This window comes from Trachypithecus francoisi, unplaced genomic scaffold (genome assembly GCF_009764315.1).
Source record: "Trachypithecus francoisi isolate TF-2019V2 unplaced genomic scaffold, Tfra_2.0 Lachesis_group14, whole genome shotgun sequence".
NCBI classification, from domain to species: Eukaryota; Metazoa; Chordata; class Mammalia; order Primates; family Cercopithecidae; genus Trachypithecus; species Trachypithecus francoisi.
The window spans coordinates 2,806,337-2,833,756 of NW_022681459.1; the positions used below are offsets into that span (position 1 = coordinate 2,806,337).

A 27,420-nucleotide genomic window follows, 5' to 3' on the forward strand; every position below is an offset into this window, starting at 1 on the left:
TTTCCCTTTATTTGTGTTGTCTATGATTTCTTTCAGCAGTGTTTTGTAGTTGTCCTTGTAGAGGTCGTTCACCTCCTTGGTTAGGTATACTACTAAGTATTTTATTTTATTTTACTTTATTTTATTTTATTTTGTTTGCAGCTATGGTAAAAGGGGTTGAGTTATTGATTTGATTCTCAGCTTGGTCTATTTTGGTGTATAGAAGAGCTACTGATTTGTGTATATTAATTTTGTGTCTGGATACTTTGCTGAATTCTTTCATCAGTTATAGGTTTCTGGAGGAGTTTCTAGGATTTTATAGGTAAACAATCATATCATCAGCAAACAGTGACAGTTTGACTTCCTCTTTGCTGATTTGGATGCCCTTTATTTCTTTCTCTTGTCTGATTGCTCTGGCTAGACTTTCAGTACAACGTTGAAGAGGAGTGCTGAGAGTGGGTATCTTTGTCTTGTTTCAATTCTCAGAAGGAATTCTTTCACCTTTCCCCCATGCAGTGTTATGTTGGCTGTGGATTTGTTACACATGGCTTTTATTACATTGAGGTATGTCCCTTATATGCCAATTTTGCTGAAAGTTTTAATCATAAAGTGATGTTGGGTTTTGTCAAGTGCTTTTTCTGCATCTATTGAGATGATCATGTGATTTTTGTTTTTAATTCTGTTTATGTGGTGTATCACATGTATTGACTTGTGTATGTTAAATCATTCCTGCATCCCTGGTTTGAAACTCACTTAATTATGGTGGATTATCTTTTTGAAATGCTGTTGGATTTGGTTAGCTAGTATTGTGTTAATGATTTTAACATCTATGTTCATCAGGGATATTGGCCTGTAGTTTTTTTTTGGTTATGTCCTTTCCTGGTTCTGGTATTAGGGTAATATAGGCTTCATATTAATAGAATGATTTAGGGAGGATTCCCTCTTTCTGTATCTTTTGGAATTGTGTCAGTAGATAGTACCAATTCTTCTTTGAATGCCTGATGTAATTCAGCTGTGAAGCCAACAGGTCCTAGACTTTTTGTTGTTGTTGGCAGTTTTTTAAAAAATCACCATTTCAATCTTGCTGCTTGTTATTGGTCTGTTCAGAGTTTCTATTTCTTCCTGGTTGAATCTTGGAGGGTTGTATATTTCCAGGAATGTATCCATCTCCTTTAAGTTTTCTAGTTTATGCATTTAAAGGTGTTCATAGTAGCCTTGCATGATCTTTTGTATTTCTGTGGTATCAGTTGTAATATCTCCTGTTTCATTTCCAATTGAGCTTATTGGATCTTTCCTCTTCTTTTCTTGGTTAATCTCACTAATGGTCTGTCAATTTTATTTATATTTTTAAATAACCAGCTTTTTGTTTCATTTATTTTTTTTTTTTTTGTAATTTTTTGCTTCAATTTTATTTAGTTCTGCTCTGATTTTTGTTACTTCTTTTCTTCTGCTGGGTTTGGATTTGGTTTGAGCTTGTTTCTTATTTTTTTGAGACGGAGTCTCGCTCTGTTGCCCAGGCTGGAGTGCAGTGGTCGGATCTCAGCTCACTGCAAGCTCCGCCTCCCGGGTTTACGCCATTCTCCTGCCTCAGCCTCCCGAGTAGCTGGGACCACAGGCGCCCGCCATCTCGCCTGGCTAATTTTTTGTATTTTTTTAGCAGAGACGGGGTTTCACCGTGTTAGCCGGGATGGTCTCGATCTCCTGACCTCGTGATCCGCCCGTCTCGGCCTCCCAAAGTGCTGGGATTACAGGCTTGAGCCACCGCGCCCGGACTTAATCTTGTTTCTCTAGTTCTTCAAGGTGTAACCTTAGATTGTCTATTTGTGCTCTTTCAGACTTTTTAATGTAGGTATTTAAGGCTATGAACTTTCCTCTTAGCACCACCTTTGCTATATCTCAGAGGTTTTGATCGGTTGTGTCACTATTATTCAATTCAAAGAATTTTTAAATTTCCATCTTGATTTTATTGTTAACCCAGTGATCATTCAGGAGCAGGTTATTTAATTTCCATGTATTTCCATGGTTTTGAGGGTTCCTTCTGGAGTTGATTTCCAATTTTATTCCACTGTGGTCTGAGAGAGTACCTGATATAATTTCAATTTTCTTAAATATATTGAGACTTGTTTTGTCTCAATTATTATATGGTCTATCTTGGAGAATGTTCCATGCACTGATAAATAGAGTGTGTATTCTGCAGTGGTTGGGTAGAATGTTCTGTAAATTTCTGGTTAGTCTATTTGTTGTATAGTTCAAATCCACTGTGTCTTTGTTGACTTTCTGTCTTGATGACTTGTCTAATGCTGTCAGTGGCATATTGAAGTCTCCCACTATTACTGTATTGCTGCCTATCTCATTTCTTAGGTCTAATAGTAGTTGTTTTATAAATTTGGGAGCCCCAGTATTTAGGATTGTGATATTTTCCTGTTGGACTAGTCCTTTTATTATTACATAATGCCCCCTTTGTCTTTTTAATTGCTATTGCTTTAAAGTTTGTTTTGTCTGATATAAGAATAGCTACTCTTGCTTGCTTTTGGTGTCCACTTGCATAGAATAACTTTTTCCACCCTTTTACCTTAAGTTTACGGGAGTCCTTATGCATTAGGTGAGTCTCTTGAAGACAGCACCTACTTAGTTGGTGAATTCTTATCCATTCTGTGATTTTGTGTCTTTTAACTGGAGCATTTATGTCATTCACATTCAATGTTCATTTTGAGATGTGAGGTACTTTTCTTTTCATCATGCTATTTCTTGCCTGAATACTTTGTTTGTTTTTTTTAACTGTTTTTGTTTTATAGGTCCTGTGAGATTTATGTTTTATGGAGGTTATATTTTGGTGTATTTTAAGGATTTGTTTCAAGATTTAGAGCTTCTTTTAGCAGTTCTTGTAGTGCTGGCTGGCTTGGTAGTGGCAAATTCTCTCCGCAATTGTTTGTCTGAAAAAGACTGTATTTTTCCTTCCTTTATGAGGCTTAGTTTAACTAGATACAGAATTCTTGCCTGATTATTGTTTTGTTTACAGAGGCTGAAGATGGGGCTCCAATCCCTTCTAGCTTATAGGGTTTCTTCTCAGAAACCCTTGTAGATATTGGTCTTAAGCCTTGCCCTTGTGAGGGTATTTTCCAGATTCTGTATGTGTGCTTTATTGTTTTCTAGTCTTTTATCTTTTGTCTCCTCTGACTGTATTTTTAAATAGCCTGTCCTCAAACTCACTAATTTGTTCTTCTTCTTGATCTACTCTGCTATTAATGAACTCATGCATTCTTCATTATGCCAATTGCATTTTTCAGCTCAAGAAAATGCTTATGCTTCTTTTTAGTTATTTTGATCTCTTTGTTAAATTTTTCTGATATAATTTTGAATTTCTTCTCTGTGTTATCTTGAATTTCTTTGAGTTTACTCAACACAGCTATTTTGAATTCTCTGTCTGAAAGGTCACATATCTCTGTTTCTCCAGGACTGGTCCCTGGTGCCTTACTTAGTTCACTTGGTGACATCATGTTCTCCTGGATGGTACTGATACTAGTAGATGTTCTTCAGTGTATGGGCATTGAAGAGTTAGGTATTTATTGTAGTCTTTACTGTCTGGGCTTATTTGTAGCTGTCCAGAATTCTTGGGGGAGGCTTTCCAGATATTTGAAAGAACTTGGTGTTATGACCTAAGGTGTGTCTGCTATAGGGAGCACCCCAAGCCCAGTAACTCTGTATTGCTTGCAGACTCATAGAGGTACCAACTTGATGGTATTGGACAAGATCTGAGAGAATTCTCTGGATTACCAGGCAAAAACTCTTAGTTCTCTTTCCTTGCTTTCTCCCAAGCATACAGTCTCTCTCTCTCTGTTCTGAGCCACCTAAAACTGGGAAAGGAGTGACACAAGCACCCCTGTGGCCACCACCACTGTGATTGCCCTGAGTCACGTGTGAAGACAGCACACTGCTAGGTCTTGCACGGGCCTGCTGTAACCACTCCCTGGCTACTGCCTATGTTCACTCAAGGCCCCACAATCAGCAGGTGGCAAAGCTAGCCAAGAATGGTCAAGGAAAGGAGTTTTAAATGAGGTGGATACAGTAAATCTTGATGATATAGATTATTCAGGCAGAAATATGATGTTTCATCAAGCAGATACATAACTCGACTTCCTCTACTTCTTTCCAATCTTGGAAATTATGAAGGATTAAATAACTTAATGTTGTGAAATGAGTATGAGGAAGAGAGATGGAAATTTTACCCTTAGTTCTGCCATGAACTAGTGATGTGAACTTGCTTTGCTTATATGTAAAGTAAGGAAATTGAACCAGTTAATTTTTAAATTACTTCTAGTTATAAGACTAATGCTGTTTTAATGAAGGGCATCATAATTTTTAATAATAATTCTCTATACCAGATAATAGTTTATTACATTTCTAGAATGTAAAACTTGGGCCACTTGAGCTGAAATCTTATGATCATGTCCACATAATGGATTTCAATCTCAGCACCTATTTTTTAATAATTTAAGAAGATGTTATTAAATCTAAAAGTCTTAGTTTTGTCATTTTGTTATTTTTTTAGCTGGTATTTTGTTTCATTTTAGTAATATGGAGTGATTTTTCTTTTTTCTTTTTACCTTTACCAACTGTTAATTTAAAATTTACTAAATTGACTAACCGTTTTGAATAACAATGAGTCTTTTTTTTTTTTTTCTTTTTTTCTTTTGAGATGGAGTCTTGCTCTGTCACCCATGCTGGAGTGCAGTGGCATGATCTCAACTCACCACCACCTCTGCCTCCTGGGCTTAAGTGATCCTCCCACCTCAGTCTCCTGAGTAGCTGTGGTGCCACCACCATGCCTGGCTAATTTTTGTATTTTTGATAGAGATAGGGTTTCACCATGTTGCCCAGGCTGGCCTTGAGCTCCTGAGCTCAAGCAATCAATCTGCCTTAGCCTCCTAACATGCTGGGATTACAAGCATGAGCCACCATGCCCCACCAAGAGTTTTGATCATTATGTCCATGCTCTACAGAGCACAAACATGCTCATGCTTTTGTTCTGATGCTCATGTGCCCTTTGTCACTATCTGTGTTGCCAGTCTCATGTATGTATGAGAAGGAACAGAGAATACCTTGCCACAGTGTATGGTTACCCAGCAAATAGACCACTAACACTCAATGTGGATAATAATATTAAAGCAATTAGCTACTTTTTACAATTCTCTATTTCATCTATTTTCTGTTTCTTTTCCAGGATATCCATAAAAATTCATCAGACAGTGTTTTTCTACTGAGCTACAAAGGTAGGAAAAATAATTTTTTTTTGGTTCGAAAATATACTTCCTTCATCTGTGTTTCAATAATTTATTCCCCTTGTTAGATATACATAGAATTGATGTTGCTTATTCTAAGTGAAAAGTGTTATTTCTATGTACTGCTCAATTAGAAACATGTAGTGTTTGTCAGTTTGAATTTTCCTTTCATACTATTACAGTTTATATCTAACTCTAGACAGAATTTACTCTTTCTCCTAAATTTTGATATTATCTTCTCCATAATTTCATCGTGCCTTGATGTTACTATATATAGTTTCCATACATCAGGAAGGCAATTCTGTGTGTGTGTGTGTGTGTGTGTGTATAGTTAGAAGTTAGAAACTGAAACTCTTCTTGTCTAGCATCATTTCATATTTTTCTTGCTATTTCAAACCTATAATTTTTAAAGAAACAACTAAAGTAATCATTCATATAATTAGCTGTCAGTGACTTAATAATATAAATGTTAACATGGAGGCATTTAGTTCAGCATTTGCTTTACTTAATAGAGTGCAGAAAATGTGGCCCTTTTCTCAGTTAGGGTATATGTGAAGATAAATTTAGAATTTCTAGACTAGTAAATACTTCTCTGATAATAACTTAATTATAGCTATTTCAAACCAGATTGTTTAATTGTGGTGAATCATATGCAAATTTTTCAGATGTAGGTCAACACCCACGCCCACATTCTAGCACCTCTTTCCTAATTCAAGACAAATTTGTAGTGCCTAAAAGAGCTGAACAGTACAGATTAGAGATATAAGAAAAAAAAAAAAAAAAAAAAACCAACCCAACAATGGTAACATAAAAACCAACCAGGAGTCAGAAAGTCTCTGTAATAATGAATAGGCAGGTTGTATTTATTTAAGACTCTGCTTGATTATTTCTTAGGCTTTACATGTTTGTAGATAACAATTTCCTCACTGCTCGTGAGATTTGTGGCTAGCAAACTCATGGTGCTTCTAAGATATTAAGTTTTCTCATCTGTAAAGTACATGCAATAGCATCATTACTGTCTACTCATTGAACTGAAATAAGAATTAAACAAATCAAGGACTGTAAAATGAATGTGTGACTCCTCAAATCCCATATGGGAAGAACATGCTGTTTTTCTTGATTTGGTTGAGTCAAAGATCACTGATGGCTAGAATGCCTTGTGTAGCTCCAGGTGAGGACAACTGAGATACAGTGCAATTGCAGAAAGTAAATAAACTTTTTATTTTTCGAGCTGTTACATTATAGTTCCAATCTGTGAATGCCTTTGTGATGCAGCATTGTATCATTTTCTGATGAACGGCTATGGTTTTATGATTCTATTTTATCTTTATATATTGTCTGCTGTACTTTCAAATATTTTATTCCCATTTATAGATGTGTTGAAAGATCATAAAGCACATTGCATAAATGTGTTACATTTGTTTTTGCTTATTTATTTATTTATTTATTTGAGACAGAGTCTTGCTCTGTCACCCAGGCTGGAGTGCAGTGACGCAATCTCGGCTCACTGATACCTCTGTCTCCCAGGTTTGAGCAATTCTTCTGCCTCAGCCTCACTAGTAACTGGGATTACAGGTGCCTGCCACCATGTCCAGCTAATTGTTGTATTTTTAGTAGAGACGGGGTTTCACCATGTTGGCCAAGCTGATCTTGAACTTCTTACCTCTTGATTCGCCTACCTCAGCCTCCCAAAGTGCTGGGATTACAGGCGTAAGCCACCATGCCAGGCCTGTTGTTGCTTATCTTTAGGTGATTATTGCTGATGTTTTTGGTATATTGATAGAAAATAGTTTTGCTGCTTGTTGATGAAAGCTACTTTCTGGCTTTAATGATAATAAAATTATAATTTTGCCTTAATGTAAACATAATTTTTATTGTTACTTCTGGGAATTTGTTCAAGGATTTGAACTTATATCTGCATATAATTTTTGATTTTTGACATTTTCTAAAAATTAATTATTGAAAAAAGTGGCAATTGTTTATTTTAATTCTCAGAGTGGGTAAAATAAATGGTGTATCCTTTGTGCTTCTTTCAATATGAGTATCTTTGTTGTTTTAATTATTTAAGATAAAAATAAGGAATTATACTAAACATAAAATGGTATATCCCTCAAAGTTAGCTACTACAAAAGTTTTCGTGTTATTCTTTCAGGTTCTTTCTTTATATACAGAAACATCAATATCAATATGAGCATATAATGTTTCCATATCATATGCATGACCCTGTGGAATTTTTTTTTGGTTTTTACCATTTTAATTATGGGCATTCTTCTAAGACTATATATGTTCTCTATTTCATCCTTTGTAATGTTTGCACATTAGTCAATATTTTGGATGTATGATGATTTATTTAATAGGTCCTCTAAGCTCTTGTTTAAAAAATAGAACTTTAAAATAGGATAAAAAGAGGCCTCTCTTAATTACATGTTTGGCTGGCATACAAAAGAATAATTCCCATTTGTATATTGAATCAAGAAATTAAGGAGTAAAGAAAAAGTGTTACAGTAAAGGGTCATTGAAAATAGTATTTCAAAAGTGTGTATTAGTGGGCAGGGTAAAGAAAAGCTAATAATGTAGATGTTCATGCAAGTATGTTGTGGGTGTGTAAAATGGAACGGCTACCAATTTCTTCAGAGTTTATTTCAAGTGGCACCTCCTTCCATAGGTACTCAGAGACTTTTCCCTTCATTCCCACTTTCACCAGTTGTCTTACATCTCTATAAAAATTCAGGGAAAAATAGACCTTTTCATATTATGTCCCATGAACAAATTCATTTTGTATGAATCTTTTTTTTTTTTCTCCCTAGGCTGTTAACCCCCAGAGGGTAATGACTATATGTTATTCATTTTTGAACCTAATAGATGCAGAAAAATTATTCATTCAATTAAATTGGAACAAAGTGTAAGAAAAGAAAGGAATTGGCTAGGCACACTGGCTTACACCTGTAATCCTCGTACTTTGGGAATCCAAGATGGGTGGATCATCTAAGGTCAGGAGTTTGAGACCAGGCTAGCCAACATGGTGAAACCCTGTCTCTACTGCAAATACAAAAAATTAGTCAGGATTGGCAGCTCACACCTGTAATACCAGCTACTTGGGAGGCTGAGGCAGGAGAATCACTTGAACCCGGGAGGTGGAGGTTGCAGTAGGCTGAGATCACACCACTGCACTCCAGCCCAGGCATCAGAGCAAGACTCCGTTTCAAAAACAGAAAAGTAATCAAGTAGAACTCTTCAATCTTACACAGATTTTATAAGATGCCACTGTATGCCTTGCTATTATGTCTGAATTAAATTATAATCAGCTCTCCTGATGGATGAGACACAAGTAATATAAACACATGGGTTTGATATACAATGGAAATTATTTTAAATTGAATTTTAATGATTCTTTGTGGTATTTATGTTCAAAAGCCATACCTACAAGTCAAGCGTTTCAGAAAAATGTTTATAAATTTATGAAAAAGTTATTTGTATGGTGCTGAACTTGAATATGTGTTACTGCATATCAATATGAAAACATTGTGTCAGCTTCAAAGCATTATGCACATGGAATACATTATTGCTATTGTTAATAGTGTAATAAAATTGCCTCTGCGGATTAAAAATGTAGATGTTTATGTACAAAATAGCAGCAATAAGTAAAAGAAGAAATTATTTATGTGGATTCTATCAGATTAAAAGTGAGTACTGTTTTCAGTACTTTGTGTATTGCAAATTGCTACTCGTGCCATTTAAATCTCTGACATTGTCTAACCGTTTGAATCGTGCTTGAAAGAACCTGTTTCCACCTTAGTGTGAATTCACTGGTAAAATAAATTTTAAAAAAACACAGTGAACAGAGGTAACAACTGCAGTTTCATTTAAAGAAAAATTAGATAATAGTGGGAGTAAAATATCCCTTTGAAACAGAATGTAATACCGAGTGAGTTATTTTTCTTATCTCACTTACAAAAGTCACTAGCTCCAACTCTGACTTCACATACCTTTTACTGAGCAAGTCAATAAGTCATTGGGAAGAAGGCAAGTGTCTTGGTCAGTCTTTTCTAATTTATTTTTTTTTTTTAGCCTGTTGCTGAACTTTTAAAACCCAGAGCCTGAAACTTAGTGTTTCAAATGCATATCTTAGCAACGCCTTAAAAAAAAAAAAAAAAAAAAAGCTCTAATCTCCTCATTGTTGTCTATTTTGCTAGGGATACAAATGCAAGTACCTCTAGCCCCTATGGCATGCAAAAAAATAACAACAAATATCAGATAATGGAAAATGGTGAGTACTGAGGAACGGGTGATCATATGGTTAACATCTGTGCTATAAGGGCTACTTGTAGAATACTAGAATGAATACTCTAGTCAACTGTTCTGATAAATTATGTGTTCCAGTGGCTACCACTTCTGAAGATTTAAGAAGTTGAGTATTGGAATTTTTTATAAAATATCATGGTTTTAAATGTTGGCTCAAAGCAAGAAAGGAAGAAAGGAAGAAAGGAAGGAAAGGAAGAAAGAAAGGAAGGAAGCAAGGAACAGAAGGAAAGAAGGGGGGAGGGAGGGAGGCAGGGAAGGAAGGAAAGAAAGAAGGAAGGAAGCAAGGAACAGAAGGAAAGAAGGGGGGAGGGAGGGAGGCAGGGAAGGAAGGAAGGAAGGAAGGAAGGAAGGAAAGATTATTGCCCTTGTAAAAAGAGATACAAGAGGCTTGTTTCCTTTCTCTTGTTTCCCATGTGAGGGTGCAGCAAGAAAGCCATTGTTAGCAGACCAGGAGAACCCTCACTGGGGTATCTCTGGCCAGTATCTTGATCTTGGACTGTCCAACCTCCAAAACTGAGAAAAAAAGAAATATATATATATAGTTGCTTAAGCCACATAAGCTATCACATTGTGTTATGGCAGTCCCACTTGCCTAGAAATAAGATTGATTACCATCTAATCCTCAGATTCCATTCAGGTTTTATGGGCTGTCCAAGTGAATTCCGATTACTGTCCTTTAAGGTGTGAGAACTCGTTTCTAAGTGATGTGCGCTGTTTAGTAGTCATGTTTTATTAGTGTCTGTCAGTGTAGGAAAGTACCATAGACTTTTCTTGACTTTTTTGACCCTGACACTTTTGAAGATTACATGCCAGCTATTTCGCAGAACGAATTTAATTTGGGTTTGTGTAATTCAGGGATCAGGTTTTACACCAATTTGGATCCTAGCATCTGGGACAGTGTCTGGCATAGAGATTGTGTTTCATAACTAATTGAGGAATGGATTATGATTGAAAATATCTATTGTGCACCTCTGACTCTGAATCACCAAGCTAATGCTAATACTAAGTATTTCAAAACTTTCTAAATAAAAAATGTCAAAAATAGGAAACACACATGTCTAAAGTTGGAAAAGAAACACTCAAAAACACAGACTCTGGTGTCTTCTCCTAGCAGCATTGGGATCTGTTCTTTAATATGTGTAGTGAGCAGGCAGGTGCTAGCCACTGTGTTGGTGAATACTAGTTTCTTAAGAGCAGGGCTTCTCAAAGTGTGATGTGTGGTCTGCTTCCAGGTCACCAGCTGTTTGCGATTCATGATGCCATAAGAAGAGAAATTGGAAATGAGAATTTAGAAACCTTTGAGCATTTTGACAAAATAATTTTATTTTTGCTATCTAATAATTCCAACACCATCTCACATTTTATCTGTATTTTTATTACACTAAGCTAATTATTAATTTACATTGTATTTTTCCATTGTATTGATCCATAATTGAGTGGAAATTTTAAAATGTAATCATTTGCCATAGTTGGTGGCCATTCTTCATTACTTTAGGTGGATTAAAGCAGAGTGGTATAAATGTGATCTAGGTCATGGTGGGATTTGATGTAGACCCTAAATAATGGATGGAATCCACCTAGTATATAAAGTATAGAACTTGATAATTTATGCACAATAAAATGTAAGAGTATATGTGTGTGCATATAGGTGTGCATGTATGTACTTGTATGCATGTTTGTATGTGTGAACTTTCTTTTATGCACTGCTATCTGTGCATATGTACTCTTGTGTATGTGCACATATACATGTGGCTGCACATGGGTGTGCATGTGTATGTTTGTATGTGCATGTGTGTGTGTTTGGGAATGTGCATGATACGTTCATAGAACTGGATAATCATGATCTTGACTAGTTTTTTAGCTGTACAGTTTTGGACATTAAATTTGAGGTGCCTGTAGAAGAAGAGAGAAGGGTCCGGGCATAGTGGTTCACACCTGTAAAGCCAGCACTTCGGAAGGCCAAGGTGGGCGGGTCACGAGGTCAGGAGTTTGTGACCAGCCTTACCAACATGGTGAAACCCTGTCTTTACTAAAAATACAAAAATTAGCTGGGCATTGTGGCGCATGCCTGTAGTCCTAGCTACTCAGGAGGCTGAGGCAGGAGAATCGATTGAACCCTGGAGGCTGAGGTTGCAGTGAGCCAAGATCATGCCATTGCACTTGCACTCCAGCCTGGGCGACAGAGTGAGACTCCATCAAAAAAAAAAAAAAAAGGACTAAAAGAGAAGGTCAATTTGGAGAAATGTATGTACGTATTTTTGTATGTATGCACATGTAATCCAGAGCTTATGAGTATATCTCAAGAGCTCTGTATGCCAGTTCTGCCTGTGCAGAATCATATGAAGGCTTTACTTTCTCATTTATTGCTGTGAAATTAATTTATTGCCTGAACATATCATGTGAAACTCCAGTAACTTGTCCCATATTTCAAAATGTATTATGGACAGAGAAGAATAACATAGCTTAAAACTGGTTCCAGACGTGTAAAAACATATTGAGTCTCTACTACCAAAGCAAAGAGGAAAATTGTGCCAATTAGATGCCTGAACCTGTTTCAGTTTCAATTACCTGGATTATCGAGGCAGAAACGATCTTTGTGCCTGATGTATGCTTATAATTGCCTTAGTCTTCAGCTTTGACTTGCTTTGAGAACATGTGCATGTTCTATTAATACCATCGTTAGAAAGGAAAATTTATTTCCTTTTTTGGTGGTTCCATAAAAGCTTTAAAATATATGTTATAATTCAGAGAACTAATATTTTATAAAGCCTCTATATAGGAGAGTAGTATATGGAGCAAAGGGAAAAGAGTTAACTAGTATTCACTTCACAATCATGATGTGATAGTTGAGTTACCTCGTATTCCTTTTTCACAACAAACGTTAGTGATTCAATCTTATTTATAGTGATGTTTGAGCATCTCCTGATTTAAGACATCCAAAGAGACCAAACACACTCTTGAGTTCTCCATATATCCAGGTCAGTAGTGTGACGATTAAGCCTCCAGTCAATCAAGCACTTTTGAGTGAAACTCCAAATGAATTAGAATCCATAGGAAGAGAAGACTCACCTCTCTATCCCCCAACCACAAAGTCAGCTTTTCTATTTAGCACCCAAAACCTAAAGACTTCAACTAAATGGACACTTTTCAGCACAGACATTATTATATACTTCATCCATAATACCTACTTAGTATTTTTATTTCAACTCAGTTAATGAAAAAGCCAGAATAGTAAGGTAGTGTGTGAATAAATTATGACCATCTCAAAATACCTTTTTGGACTTTTTTCTATGAAAGAAGTAGACAAAGTTTGTGTAATGACACTCCTTTTCCCTGCACAGTCAGTAAAATAGATGTCAAGTTTTAGTGGTCAACATCAATTAAATATCTAAAATGTATAGAATCCAACATATGTAAACCTAAATTGAGCACATTAAAAATAAAAAATATTTAACATTCCTATTTCATAAAACATGTAGGTAGTCTCCATCATTTATTTTGATCTACTAAAGCGTCTATTAGTTTATGAATTGAATCAAAAAGCATTTGAGCATCGACTACATATTAGCCTCTTCAGTAGGCTTTGAAGACTCAGTAGGTGTAAGTTATATTATCTGTCCTAGAGGGAAGTGCATTATCCATAACCTGGAGTGAAAGCTTCAGGTGTCGCCTCCCAGAGGAGGGAATGTGAGGAAATCGATTCCAAAAGTCAGGCATTTGGTCAAAATGGATAAGAGAGTTCCAGGCATCATAACAAATAATAATGACACTTGAGAAATAACAATACGATGTGTTTGAAATGTAGAGGGGAGGAGGAGGAGGGACAAAAAAGGAGGAATGTTCTAGATCACAAGAGCTTTACATGCAATAACAACTTTGAACTAAAATTTAAAGACAGCAAGGAACAAAATAATACATTTAAGAATGAGCATGAATTGATCAAATTTACATTTTAGACTGATATCTGGAAGTGTGTGCAATTGTGATAGCTGCGTAAGTTGATCAAGCAAGAAAGATAAAGGAAGAAGAGCATGGTCAAAGAAGACAAGACTGAGAAGATAGAGTTGAGTAGGTTAACCAAGAAATATATTTTAAATATCAAATTGACAGTACTTTACCATTCATGTGTGGGAGGTCAGCACAGCTGGAAATCTTACAACTCCCAAAGGTTTGCAAGAAAAACTGGGTAGATGAAGGTGCCAATAACTTACTACAAAGAACAGATTTGGGGGATAGATGATGAGTTCAATTATGAACATATTGAGAGGTTGCTATGTAGATTGCTCTGAATAGACAAATCTGGTTTCTCTCTTAGAGAAACTTAGACTGTAATCATTATAATGATATAGATGGAAGTTAGTTCATTGATGTAAGTGGATTAATTCAGCAGTATGTTTATGGCAGGAAGTGAACAGCGCTTGAGACCTGGTAAGCCAGTAAACTACCTAAAATTACAAATGCAGGACCGATGTGACAAAAGTCTTAACCATAATCTTATTGTCTTCTAATGTTAATGGGGAATGATTTCTTTAATAGATGCCTTGTATTTTTAAAGACAAAAATGCAACGTCTAGGAAAAAATATTTTTTAAATAAAAGGACGAGTACCCAAATCTTGCTGTTTGTTGTATTTCTGCAAATCTTATTTTTCTTAAATCCACTTTATATTTTGGCTTGAAATTTTTAAATCAGTACTGTTCAATATGAGTTTAAACATGAAAACATGATTAAAATTTTCTCAGCACTTTGGATATCACTCCTTCCTACCAGATTTTTTTGGTTTTTTGTACTTTTATACCACTCAACTTGCTTGAAGTACAGCCTTCTCAAAGTGTGAAGTTTTCAGTGATCTAACCCGGATACGGCAATGTTTTCCTGCATTAGCTCATCAGAAAGAATGCCAATGATATAAAAATAAATTGGAGCAAAAATAAATTAAATATTTGACCTTAATAACATATTGCTCAACTCTTATTATGTTTATGCCACCTTCATATGAATGATCATAATTGAGAAATAAGAATGATTTTATTTTCTATGCTGTAAAACAAAGTTACAGTAAAGTTAAATAACCACAGAAAGAAATGCACTCTGAGAAGGTATTTTTTTCTTTGAGAATTAAATAAGTTTTAGGCAGTTATTACATCTTAGAAAATATGCTTTAGGCCAATATTTTAGTTAAGCTATTGTTCGACTTTTGATTAGATCTATAAGCATTAGTGAGGTGTCTTTGGGGTCAATATTAGTCAAAGAAAATGAAGTTGAATGTCACAAAGATGAATCAATTTCACTGTCTAGAAGTCTTTTAGGATTCATTATCACTTGGGTTTTAATGTAGTTCATCATCATTGCCACATTATGCAAGCACATCAGTGAACTTTTAACAAAACCAGAGATAAAAACCTAATTACTTAATTTGATAATAGTTATTTTCTAATTTATGCTGCCCAAAAAATTATATCATATTTTATTATAGAATTGTCATTTTAAAATATGTATGTTGAGTCATGTCCACATCATAAACATATAAAGCCTCTGTCTTTTATAACAGTCATTTATAATCACATTCAAAAGCAGAATTTTAAAAAATTTTACAATGCAAACAAAGTAATATATTTTGAGATAATTTGAAAATCAGTCATAACTCATGAGCACATTGGATTGGTAGATCCTTTACTAACCTAAATCCTTACCTCATTCCCCTTCAAGTTCTATCCCCCTTCTCCCTTTAGTGAAGTATTTCCTTGACCAGACAGAACAATAGCTCTGACCTATGTATGGTCAACAAGTATCAAGAGCATTTAAATGCTTTCAAAAGAGAATTAAATATGTTTGTTTGCCATTTGTATATATTCTTTTGAGAATTGCCTATTCATGCCGTTGACCCACTTTTTGATGGGATTGTTTGGTATTTTTCTTGCTAATTTGTTTGAGTTCCTTATAGATTCTGGATATTAGTCCTTTGTCAGATGTCTAGATTGTGAAGATTTTCTCCCACTCTGTAAGTCTGTAGGTTATCTGTTTCCTCTGCTGACTGTTCCTTTTGCTGTGCAGAAGCTCTTTAGTTTAACTAAGACCCACCTATTTATCTTTGTTTTTGTTACATTTGTATTTTGGTTCTTGGTCATGAGGTGTTTGCCTAAGCCAGTGTCTAGAAGGGTTTCTCTGATGTTATGTTATAGAATTTTAGTTTCAGGTCTTAGATTTAAGTCCTTGATCCATCTTGAGTTGATTTTTGTTTGAGGTGAGAGATGAGGATCCAGTTTCATTCTCCTACTTGTGACTAGCCAATTATCCCAGAACCATTTGTTGAATAGGATGTCCCTTCCCCACTTTATGTTTTTGCTTGCTTTGTCAAAGATCAGTTGGCTGTAAGTATACAAAAGCCAATAAACATATAAAAAATGCTCAACGTCACTAATGAGCAGGGAGATGCAAATCAAAACCACAATGCAATACTGCCTTACTCCTCCAAGAATGGCCAGAATCAAAAAGTAATGGATGTTGGCATGGATGTGGTGAAAAGGAAACACTTCTACACTCCTGGTGGAAATATAAACTAGTACAACCACTATGGAAAACAGCATGGGGATTCCTTAAAGAACTAAAAGTAGAACTACCATTTGATCCAGTAATCCCACTACTGGGTATCTACCCAAAGGAATATAAGTCATTATACAAAAAAAAATTTGTACAAATTTATAGCAGCACAATTTGCAATTGCAAAAACATGAAACCAGTCTAAATGCCCATTAATCAATGAGTAGATAAAGAAATTGTGGTATATGTATGGAATACTACTCAGCCATAAAATGGAACAAGTCAACTGCATTCACAGCAACCTGGATAGAACTGGAGACTATTATTCTAATGGAAGTAACTCAGGAGTGAAAAACCAAACATCTTATGCTCTCACTTATAAGCAGGAGCTAAGCTATGAGGATGCACAGGTATGAGAATGATACAATGGACTTTGGGGACTAAGGAGAAAGGGTGGGAAGGGGCAAGGGATAAAAGACCGCAAATTGAGTTCAGTGTCTATTGTCCAGGTGATAGGTGCACCAAAATCTCAGAAATCACCACTTACTCATGTAATCAAGAAGTTACTCGTGTAACCAAATACAAACTGTTCCCCAAAACCTATGGAAATAAAAAATTTTAAAAAGAGACAGAATTTTTTTTAAAAAACTTTTCTGAAAGAGGAAATTCTCTTCTGCAAGAAATTTGACTTTATTTTCATTAAATCTTGACATAATTTTTATTGCAAGTTCCCATTTGTCCTCCAGGTGGTAAAAACCAGCCACAGTCAATTCAGGCTTTCTCCTTACTTTGGCTGATGTCTAGTCTAAGTTTTGGTAGGGGACCTCAGGTCTGTTCAGTCATCTGTCTACTCAGTTATTCACTAAGGTTTCCATGATTCCATCTGGTTCTTAGTCATTAATTCATGACTGTCATTTCTGAGAGACTTCTTTCTCCCATTCCTATGGCCATCCCAGGCCTACAGCTCTCTTCATGTCAGTGCAAGACTCCGTCTTAAAAAAAAAAAGGAAGCTTAGAAATCTCTTTGATGCTGTTTTGGGCTTTACATACACATGCAACATGTCCATATTTAAGTTAAAGGAGGAGATTAAACAAAAATGATCTCCCTCCTCCTCTTCTAAACTATCAGATGTTGTTTTCAGGAGGACAGGACAGGGGTCAAGAGAAGGTGAAACAGCGTAGTTGTTTGAATGAATACTTAAGAATTATGAAGAATTATGTCATTTAAGACATATTTTTCATGAGTTTCTTAATGTAATATATAATTAAAATAAGTGTTTGCTTATTTTAATATTGCTTTGATCTACTTTTAGCAAGAGACTTTTATCATTTTTATGGAATATGTCTTTAATTTATATCTAAACATAAATCACTTCTTAAATTCAATTACTAACGTATTTTCAGCTAAGAAATTCATGAGCAATTTTTAATGTCAAGAGCACATTAAAATATAAATGCTTTTGATATCTTAGATTTAAAATAAGGAATTTGGGTATTCATGAAAGAGTTAAAATTTCCGAGACTTTTGACAATAAGTTACATGAAGAAAAGTAAATGATCTCTTTAAAAATTAGGTCTTTCCTCATATACAAATGAATCAGCTATCTCATGTTTTTGTTTTTTGTTTTTCTATTTGCATATTCTACTTATATTATTATGAGAAATTTGTGAGATTTCCAAATTTACCTCTCGCTGATATTGGAAAGTCTCATAATGTTTAATGTTTGCTAATTAGATGAGTATTTAAAATGTGTAATTTGTCATTTTAAACTAGATTTCTTTCATTTATGCTAATTAGTGGTACATTTTAAAAATGTTTTACACCATTTTCTGTAATGGTTTTCTAGGCTCCTGTCTTTCCACGTACTGCCTCTAATCCACTACTTCCACAAAGCTCTCCTTACAGCACATTCTGACTGCATTGTGCAGAGAATATCAATGATTCCTAGTTATTCACAGAACAAATTCCAAACGCGTGGTCCAGTTGACCCGTTCTTTACAGCCCAGTCCCAATCTCCTTTCTCTTCACTTTATTTCTCAACTTTTCCTCCCACACCTTAGAACTGTGTCAAGCTGGTATAATTTTCAGTCCCTTTCCCTATGGCTTCATTTCTCCCACTTTTACTAACTGAAATCTTACCTATGGTTTAATATTTGGTAAATATGCCCCAACATTTATGTAAATTTTGTCTTAGTCTGTCCTGTGCTACTGTAACAGAATACCATAGGCTGGGTAATTTATAATGAACAGAAATTATTTTTTTCACAATTCTGGAAATTCTGGAAAGTCTGAGATGAATGTGCCAGCATCTGGTGATGACCTTTTTGCTGCATCATGGTGGAAGGTGGAAAGAAGAGAGAGAGAGAGAGAAAGAGAGAGACAGGCATTTTAAAAGGCTGTTGGAAGCATGTTCAACTGTTGTCAGATTTAATTTGCAAACCGTTAGATTTCTTTAATATTTTTGTTTTAAAATAACCTCAGGTCTACATGTCCAGAGATTTTCAGAAATGTTTATAAAATTTGGTTGCTGAGTCACCAAAAAATAGCTTAAAGATATATAACTATTAAGCATTTGAACAAATTAAGATTATTTAAAATAATGTATGTATGGTTGTTATGTTCTATATACATCTGCATGTAAGTTTATTTTAAGAATTATGCAAACTAACTCTGCATAGCTGTAACCAAATAGAAGTCATTAAACCCTATTTATTTTTGTAGCATTCTTGGAATACAAGTGTTTTATTTTTGATACTATGCTTTCTGTTCAGCCAACCATATGTTTGTTCCCAAAGAAAAAAATTGAGAACATGGTAATTAAGATATGCACTCAATTTATAAGTAAATAACTGATGAAAAAATAGACCAATTGCTTTGATAATCAGTTCTGTTAGCTTATGTTTAGGGCTGTCACTTCAAAACTAGAAAATGAATCAAAAGTTTTTTCTTTTCCATCTGTTAATATCATCTATGACATTTGGATACATATTTATATTTACATTTGCATTTTTATATATACTTATGTCTTACTTAATATAGTATTTACACTTGTTAATCAGCAAATTGTGGTAGTCTTTCTTTTAATAACCAGTGGTAGAGTTTGAATTTTTGAAGTGTTTATTAATTTATAATAGTGGACTAAAAGTATAGTTATCGATTTACATTATCAGACCATATGATGAGTTATAAGGATCCATGTTTATTAATGGCTTTGCCTTGTCAAATGTAATTCTTGATTAACTCTTAGCTGGAAAGAAGTGATGCTTTCATTATTTAGCTTAATTCATCTAAAATAAAGAAAATGGCTTTCTGGCAAGACATGACTTCGCCTTTTTGATTAGAGCATTTATTTCCCGAGTCTTCAAACACCTCAATCATGCAAGGTTCAATTCCAATTGAGTGTTCAGACCACACAAATAGTACAATGTTTAATACTTGGTTTAACAAAATAAGGGCATTAGCACTCACAATTTTGATTCTTTACATATTGACTAGGCTCGTTAAGGCAAAAGATCAAAGACTCTTTTTTTAAAAAAGGGAAAAAAGAAAACCTCCATGCTAGAAAATGGGGAAAAGCTAGTCTGAAATTAAATCCTAAGCCCCACAGGTTGGCTTTTCAACAGTTCAAACCTCAATTTTTCTTTGCTATAACTCCCATTTGAAACAAAATGAAATTTTCCAAACCTAAGTACTATGTTTTGCAAGACGTTTTTGTTTTCTTCATAACAGCATTTGTCTGTTTAAACAGTCTATCTCCTGCTTTATTAGTTTTTTATCTGTACTCTCTTTTAATTTTACTCTTTTTCTATTTAGTCTCTTTTTTCCATCACCCTTTTTCTTCAGCCTCCCCTACGTCTTCCTCCCCGAATCCAACGATTAGACTTCCTAGCATTCTAGTACTTTTGTCTGCTTGGAATAAGCATACACAAACAAAACTGTTCAACTTTCTCAGTTCCGTTTCTACTATTTTCGTAATTTATGAAACCACAGTAGATGTAATTTGCGTAAACATTCTCAACATACAAATTTTGTTTCCTGGAATTTTCAGTATCAATTTGGAGTATTGTTTATATCCTCAAATCTGATAAATGTTGATTATTAGAATCCTTTCCTACTTCTCAAAGAAGCAACAGCTTCCATCTTTAAATTACATGTTTCTAGTGCTTTATCTCATGTCACTATGAATTACTTTTGCTTTATTTAAAAAAGAGACATTATGTAGGAAATACATTCTGGACTCGGGAATATAGAGACGTCTGAGGGCTTAAGTAGAATAGAGACTCATCCGGCTAGGTGGCACCAAACTGCATTACTTCAGGCCACACAATGTTCATTAACACTTAAAGGGCTTTTTTTTTTTTTTTTGTATATAAATTCTATAGCCAAAAACAAAATAAAACATAACCCACCAAAAAATATTTTGTTTTACCTTTTGGTTGGTAGTTTTGGCATCAAGCACACATACTTTAATCATAGAAATAGTTTTCTTACAGAGAGATGGAGGTTGCTCGCTAAACAGAGCAAAAAAAAAAAAAAAAAAGCACCTTTCAGAATGAACAGAGCATTCATACAGAAACTGTGGAGGTGAAGTTGGCACTTACTCATCTCGAAGGACAGTGTCTTTTGGCCAAGGCTGCCATCCTGTCTGCTTTGACACTTGGAAATGGCAACTGAGTTCATAACACAAAACTGAATGTTGCCCTTCTTAATGTGAGGAGAGAATGAAATAGAGCTAAAAACAAATGACATTCCAGAATATAATCGTCATGGTGGCTCATGCCTGTAATCCTAATACTTTAGGAGGCTGAGACGGGTGGATTGCCTGAGGTCAGGAGTTCGAGACCAGCCTGGCCAACATAAGGAAACCCTGTCTCTACTAAAAATACAAAAATTAACCGGGCATGATGGCGGGCGCCTATAATCCCAGCTACTCAGGAGGCTCAGGCAGGAGCATTGCTTGAACCCGGGAGGCGGAGATTGTGGTGAACTGAGATAGCACCACTTCACTCCAGCCTGGGAGAAAGAGTGAAACTCCATCAGAAAAAAAAAGAAAGAAAGAAAGAAAGAGAGAGAGAGAGAGAGAAAGAAAGAACATAATTATGTGCAATATTGCTAGGGACAAAACAGACTCATCAGACTCATTATTACACTAAGTCAATGATCTGAGTTTCAGAATAAAAAGAAAAATTTACATTTAACACTCAGAGTTATATGAAAAAGTACAAAGAAGACATATTTTAGATAGGTAATTGTAGATTCATGGAATTTTCTTGATTTATTTCTGTACTTGAGCTTTTTCTCTGCAGTAAAGTTTACAAAAGATAAACAGTAGCCCTGTATTCTATGAAGAAACAGATAATACCCCCCTTGACGTTGTTTTTGAAAATTATTAATTGTAATTTAAAGTGAGAAAAATATCAGGTTTCTGGGAATAATCCTACAACATTAAAATGCATACATAAAGAAATAAATTGGTTACCACACCTCTCCCCTTTATTTTGCACTTTTGTATAACATACACAGAAAAACATATTCCATTAGTTTCCCTAGACCATCCTATGACTTCTACCTTTTCCTTACATTTCACATTTTCGTATAAGATCTCATATTTCTCAACCCCCACTTCTGTGTGTTTTGAACAATTTTTAAGCTGCGTTTCTTTTCATAATACTAGGCATCTCACTATTTTATTAATATTAGACATATTAATAAAATGTCTATCAATATTATCATTAATATTGTTAATATTAACTATGTTAATATCAATACTCACTACGTGCAACTCTTTTTTTTTTTTTTTTGAGACGGAGTCTCGCTCTTTCGCCTGGGCTGGAGTGCAGTGGCCGGATCTCAGCTCACTGCAAGCTCCGCCTCCCGGGTTTACGCCATTCTCCTGCCTCAGCCTCCCGAGTAGCGGGGACTACAGGCGCCCGCCACCTCGCCCGGCTAGATTTTTGTATTTTTTAGTAGAGACGGGGTTTCACCGTGTTAGCCAGGATGGTCTTGATCTCCTGACCTCGTGATCCGCCCGTCTCGGCCTCCCAAAGTGCTGGGATTACAGGCTTGAGCCACCGCGCCCGGCTATGTGCAACTCTTAAACGTGCTATATATGCATAAGTATGTAGATAGGCAGATTCCATTGTTAAGGAAGAATGGACAGGATAAAGCCATGTGTACAGAGCACAATAATGAGGTCCAGAAAAGCTGGATATTTATCTAGGAGAGTTTCTACCGGATGACATATTTGGTTGGTTGGGATAATTTGTCAGTAATCCCTGTGCTTTTAAAGTAGTAACTACAAAATAAAAGTGCTGTACTTTTTGAATTTAGTATGTCACTTCTTTAAAAGTCTGTAAAAATTTTACAAGAATTTCAATATAAATTCTTTTCTGGAAATGTAAGTGACACTTAAAGAAATGTACAGATGAAATTTACACTAAGTATTTTATGCACACACACAAAAGTTCAAAATGGTTAAATCTATCCAATACCTATTCTTGCAGTTTGACAAAAACTGATCACCCTTGAGGTTTGTGGTACTGTTACTCATCACAGAGGTTGAAAAACCCTCATTGCTAGCTTATTTGGTTCAAAAGAATAAAAAGAATCAGAAAGAAAATACATTTTTTTCAGAAACCCAAAAATAATTCTTTAGTGCAGATTTATTAAATGTTAATTTATTGCCAAGTTCCTTGTATTTATTGAAATAGTTGTGCTACTTTGGGGGGAAATAGATGTGTAGTGTTTGGGTGTCAGTTTCTACATTTTTTAATAAGGGACAAGTGTATTTCTCAGGGTTAGCAGAAATTAAGCTGTTTACGTATTTTCTCATTGCTCTGAAATTTTGAGCCACACATATGTATGGAAATTTAAATGTTTTTATATATAAGAGCTTTACCTCCTATAGTACCTTGTAACAAATATTAACTTCATAACAAAAAATATTTTGTTATATATTGAAAACCAGTTTTATTACTGGAAAAGCAAGATGAAAATGTTTTTTGCATTCAGAAATAGGTGGAAATATCATGTTCTGTTTTTTTGTTTGTTTGTTTTCTTTTTTTTTTTATACTTTAAGTTCTAGGGTACATGTGCATGACGTTTATATCATGTATAACTCCCCAATGCAATCCCTCCCTCTTCCCCCCTCCCCATGATAGGCCCCAGTGTGTGATGTTCCCCTTCCCGAGTCCAAGCGATCTCATTGTTCAGTTCCCACCTATGAGTGAGAACATGCGGTGTTTGGTTTTCTCTTCTTGTGATAGTTTGCTAAGAATGATGGTTTCCAGCTGCATCCATGTCCCTACAAAGGACGCAAACTCATCCTTTTTTATGGCTGCATAGTATTCCATGGTGTATATGTGCCACATTTTCTTGGAATCAACCCAAATGTCCATCTGTGACAGACTGGATTAAGAAAATGTGGCATGTTCTGTTTTTTATTGCTTGTGACAATGCACTATAATTGATCGATAATTTTTGAGTGCTTGCTGTATTTCCATACCTTTTTTGTTATCGTAAAAGTTACTGATAATTAACATAGTTCTCCTCAAATATGTTGTGATATAATTATGGAAATGTCTCTAAAAGACATAAAGGAATCTTGAATAATAAAAAGTCATTCACCAGGAAGTGGTGTTAGAGTTATAGGAATTGATAGAAGATGGAGCTGAATGATAGTGGCAATAATGAGCGAGTGCTTCCTGGAAGCATCAGGGTTATAGTATTGAAGATGATGTAGAACTTTGTTAGTGAGACGAAAGTAAAAGTGGAGGGCACTTTGCATGAGGGCAATCTCATGAATGAAAGAATGCAGTTTCCAACGATACAGCAGTGAGGACGTAACCCTGAAGTATTTCTTGGTATGTTCCAGTAAAAATAAATAAATAATAACAAATAAATAAATCAGATGAGTATTATGGAAACAGTTTACATATGGCTTTGACACCTGGATAGAATAGTCTGTGTTTGATGCGGTCTGAAATAGGGCACCATAATTGATTTTTAAGCAGAGTTACAATATAATGAAAGCAGCATTTAATATGGATTATTCCAGAAGTGACATGCAATATATAGGTGACAGTTGGAGGGTGGAGAGAGAATCTGGAGGCAGCTCGAGCTTTGACAGTCCACAGGAAACATTTCCAGGAATACAGATGTGAAGTGAGTGATAAGCTTTTAGCTTTAGATAGTGGCAATTAGAACACTGAAAAGGAGACGATGCCTGAGGCATTTAATTTATAATACTATATATCTATATTTTAATCTTAAAACTACCCTCATATGTTTGGTCTGACAGTTGTTGGTTTCGTTCCATGGGCAAAATAGGTTACCATTAATTCATTCCTTATCTTTCAGTTAAAGGCATTGTTAAAAATCCACATTGTCCTGCTTATACAAAGATAGTACTACATAGTACTATCCACTATCACAATCCTAGGAGCACGTACTTTGAATTATTTTCCAACAGTTGCAGAAAAATTTGCTGAAACCGACACATGCTGTCTCAGTCCATCCCCATTATAGATAATAGCTGGTACTTTTGAGATTGATGGTAAGAATTGGTGACCCATTTGATGGCTTGGCACTGAAAGCTCTGTATCCATCACATGGAAGAAGGCAGCTGATACATAATGGATGCCATCTTCCAGTAGTATTATTAATGCCATCTACTAAGCAACTGAACCAATCAACTATGTATAGTATGGAAGGTAAGCTAGCTGCCAGAAGATGGCAGAAAGGTAAACTAAGAATTTGAGTTCTGTGTTGATGAACACATTTCAACTTCTCACTAATTCTGTAGATTGTCAGAATCCAGGGTCCACATTAAACACATAGCAAATGTGATGAAGACACAGAGTTGATTCTGATATGAATCTTATGAATGATAAAAGAGTACATTTTATATATTTACAGTATTGATTCATACTACTTAATTGGAATGCCACTCAGGGGTCATTTATGATGTCATGGGGTTCAGCAGTACAAGCATGAGAATTCATTCTATTAAATAGAAAATTTCTTTCCTGCTCTTTGGAAGGGTGAGGCTCATTTTGTAATTGAAGTGTGAATGTTGTAAACAATGTCTTGCTGTTGTTTGTTTGTTTTTAGAACTGTATCAGAGAACCTTAACCATTGTGTGGTATTTTTTGCTATATAGCCTCTGACCTAAGCGTCAGTGTATGATTGTTTTCATGTATTGTATTGATTGTATCAATGTCACATAATTTTGTCAGCAACAGCCTGGTCAATTCCATCTGTCCTGTTTTGATGACTGATTTCCTTATGTCAATGAATTGACAAGTAAGTTATCCAAATGAGCAATCTAAAAAAGATTGCTTTTAATATGCTTTTTTCCCCTTGGACATTTAGATAGCTTTATACCAAGTCTCTGTGCATCCATTAATAGTATATTTTGGCCAGTTAAGTCTCCCTGAAAAGCATGGTTTTTACATGATAGATCTTTATTGGTTATATTGTTGTAATCAAATTATCTCTATGTTGTCGATCAGAGAGGAATTCTAGACATGTAAGTAAAATATTGTGTGAATTTTATTGAATGAAGCAATTAGGGCTCTTTGACCTTGTGGTTGCTACTTCTATTTTAGAAAGACATTAGAAACCCACAATGTCTAGGAATTTTCTCTTAGCCATATAGTGCTTTCATTTTGAAAAGAGGAGAAAAAAGACTTCACTTTCTGAATTGTACTTGTCTGCAGAAAAACTGTACTAGAGCTTTAGCATGATTCTTACAGGTGGCTTCATCAGCCCTGGCTCTAACAAAGCTTGAGGGGGAAAATAGACTTAAATTTTATAGAGAGTTCATCGTTTTGGGTATAATTTGTCAATTATTTTCCTGCAGATATGGTGATAATTATAACATAATCATTAAAGCGGAAGTTACTTTCCTAAAGAACAAAAACAGACTTCTTTGTTAATGATGAAGAGAAAGTTGTAAGTAGTTTAGAGGAGAATGTAAGGATGGAAGAAGTGAAGCTGTGCCGGGATCCTGGGGATAGGGGGAGAAGACATCACAGGCTTCCGTAACACTCAAAATCACAAATGATGCATAAATAGTACAGCAATATTTAATAAGCATTTTGATATATTTGATGACCACTTCAGAAAATGAACATTATTGAACAAAGTATAAAGCATACTTAAAATGTTGACTCAAATGACAAGGACCAAGAATTGACAGTACCAGATTATTCATATTAAAAACAAAAAATTAAGTAGCTATTTGAGATAAAAAGTCTCAAAATGGATGTATCTCAGAGAAACTATGCTGAATTAATACAAGTTGGTGTAGATTCAAACCAGGAACTGGAAGTTCTTATTTATTTATTTATTTATTTATTTATTTATTTTATATGTTTTTGAGACAGTCTCACTCTGTCACTCAAGCTGGAGTGCAGCGGCACAATCGCTGCTCGCTGTAACCTTTACCTCCTGGATTCAAGTAACTCTCATGTCTCAGCCTCCTGAGTAGCTGGGATTACAGGTGTGCACCACCACGCCCAGCTAATTTTTGTATCTTTAGTAGAGACAAGATTTCACCATGTTGCCCAGGCTGGTCTCAAACTCCTGGCCTCAAGAGATCTGACTGCCTCAGCCTCCCAAAGTGCTGGGATTACAGGCATGAGCCACTATACCTGGCAGAAATTCTCACCCTAAACATGAGCACAAAGTTTATCTGAAAATTGCTCGTATAAATCTACTTCCGTGTGAAAAGTTTAGATCAGTGTGAGAAACTATACTTAAATTTCACAAGTTAGAACTTTTAAATATAATTTATTATATTTTAATTATAATATACATATATAATTTAATTTTCATTCAGAGAATATCATAAAAAATCTTGTATGTGTTTCTTAAGCTCAAAGCACACAGAATCTTATTATTATTTTGTAATCAAAGAACAAATTAGGAAAAGCAAAAGAATTTTTAGGAGTACAAGGCATTTTTCACCTTCGATTTAATGCTTATGTAGTTCAGGTCTTCCAAGTAACCTAAGTATCACGGAGCAATCACTTAATATATTTTGATTTATTTTTATTTGTTTCTACAAATCACAGAATGTGTAGATAAGTATTCTCAGGACACTCCATCAGTAGTAATTTGTATTGGAAAAATTATTTTGCTAGATTTATTAACATTTACCACAGATTTTGCAAGAAATTGTTCATATTGTCATAAAAGAATTTTTCCATCAGTCTATAATAGCAAGAAGACAAAATGCAAAAAGAAATAAAAAGGTGCATGGTGAGCGAATGAACAAACTGTGGAGTGTAAGATTTTTAGGACAAGATTAAGGAAC

General features: G+C 35.0%; 1 long non-coding RNA gene across 1 annotated transcript in view; it reads left to right on the forward strand.

The window, feature by feature from the left end:
* Positions 1-27,420, forward strand: part of LOC117095604 — a 119,634-nt gene that overhangs the window by 62,904 nt on the left and 29,310 nt on the right. Inside the window, exon 2 of the long non-coding RNA XR_004442107.1 lies at positions 5,201-5,249. This is a non-coding gene — a long non-coding RNA (uncharacterized LOC117095604). The remainder of the gene's footprint in view (positions 1-5,200; positions 5,250-27,420) is intronic.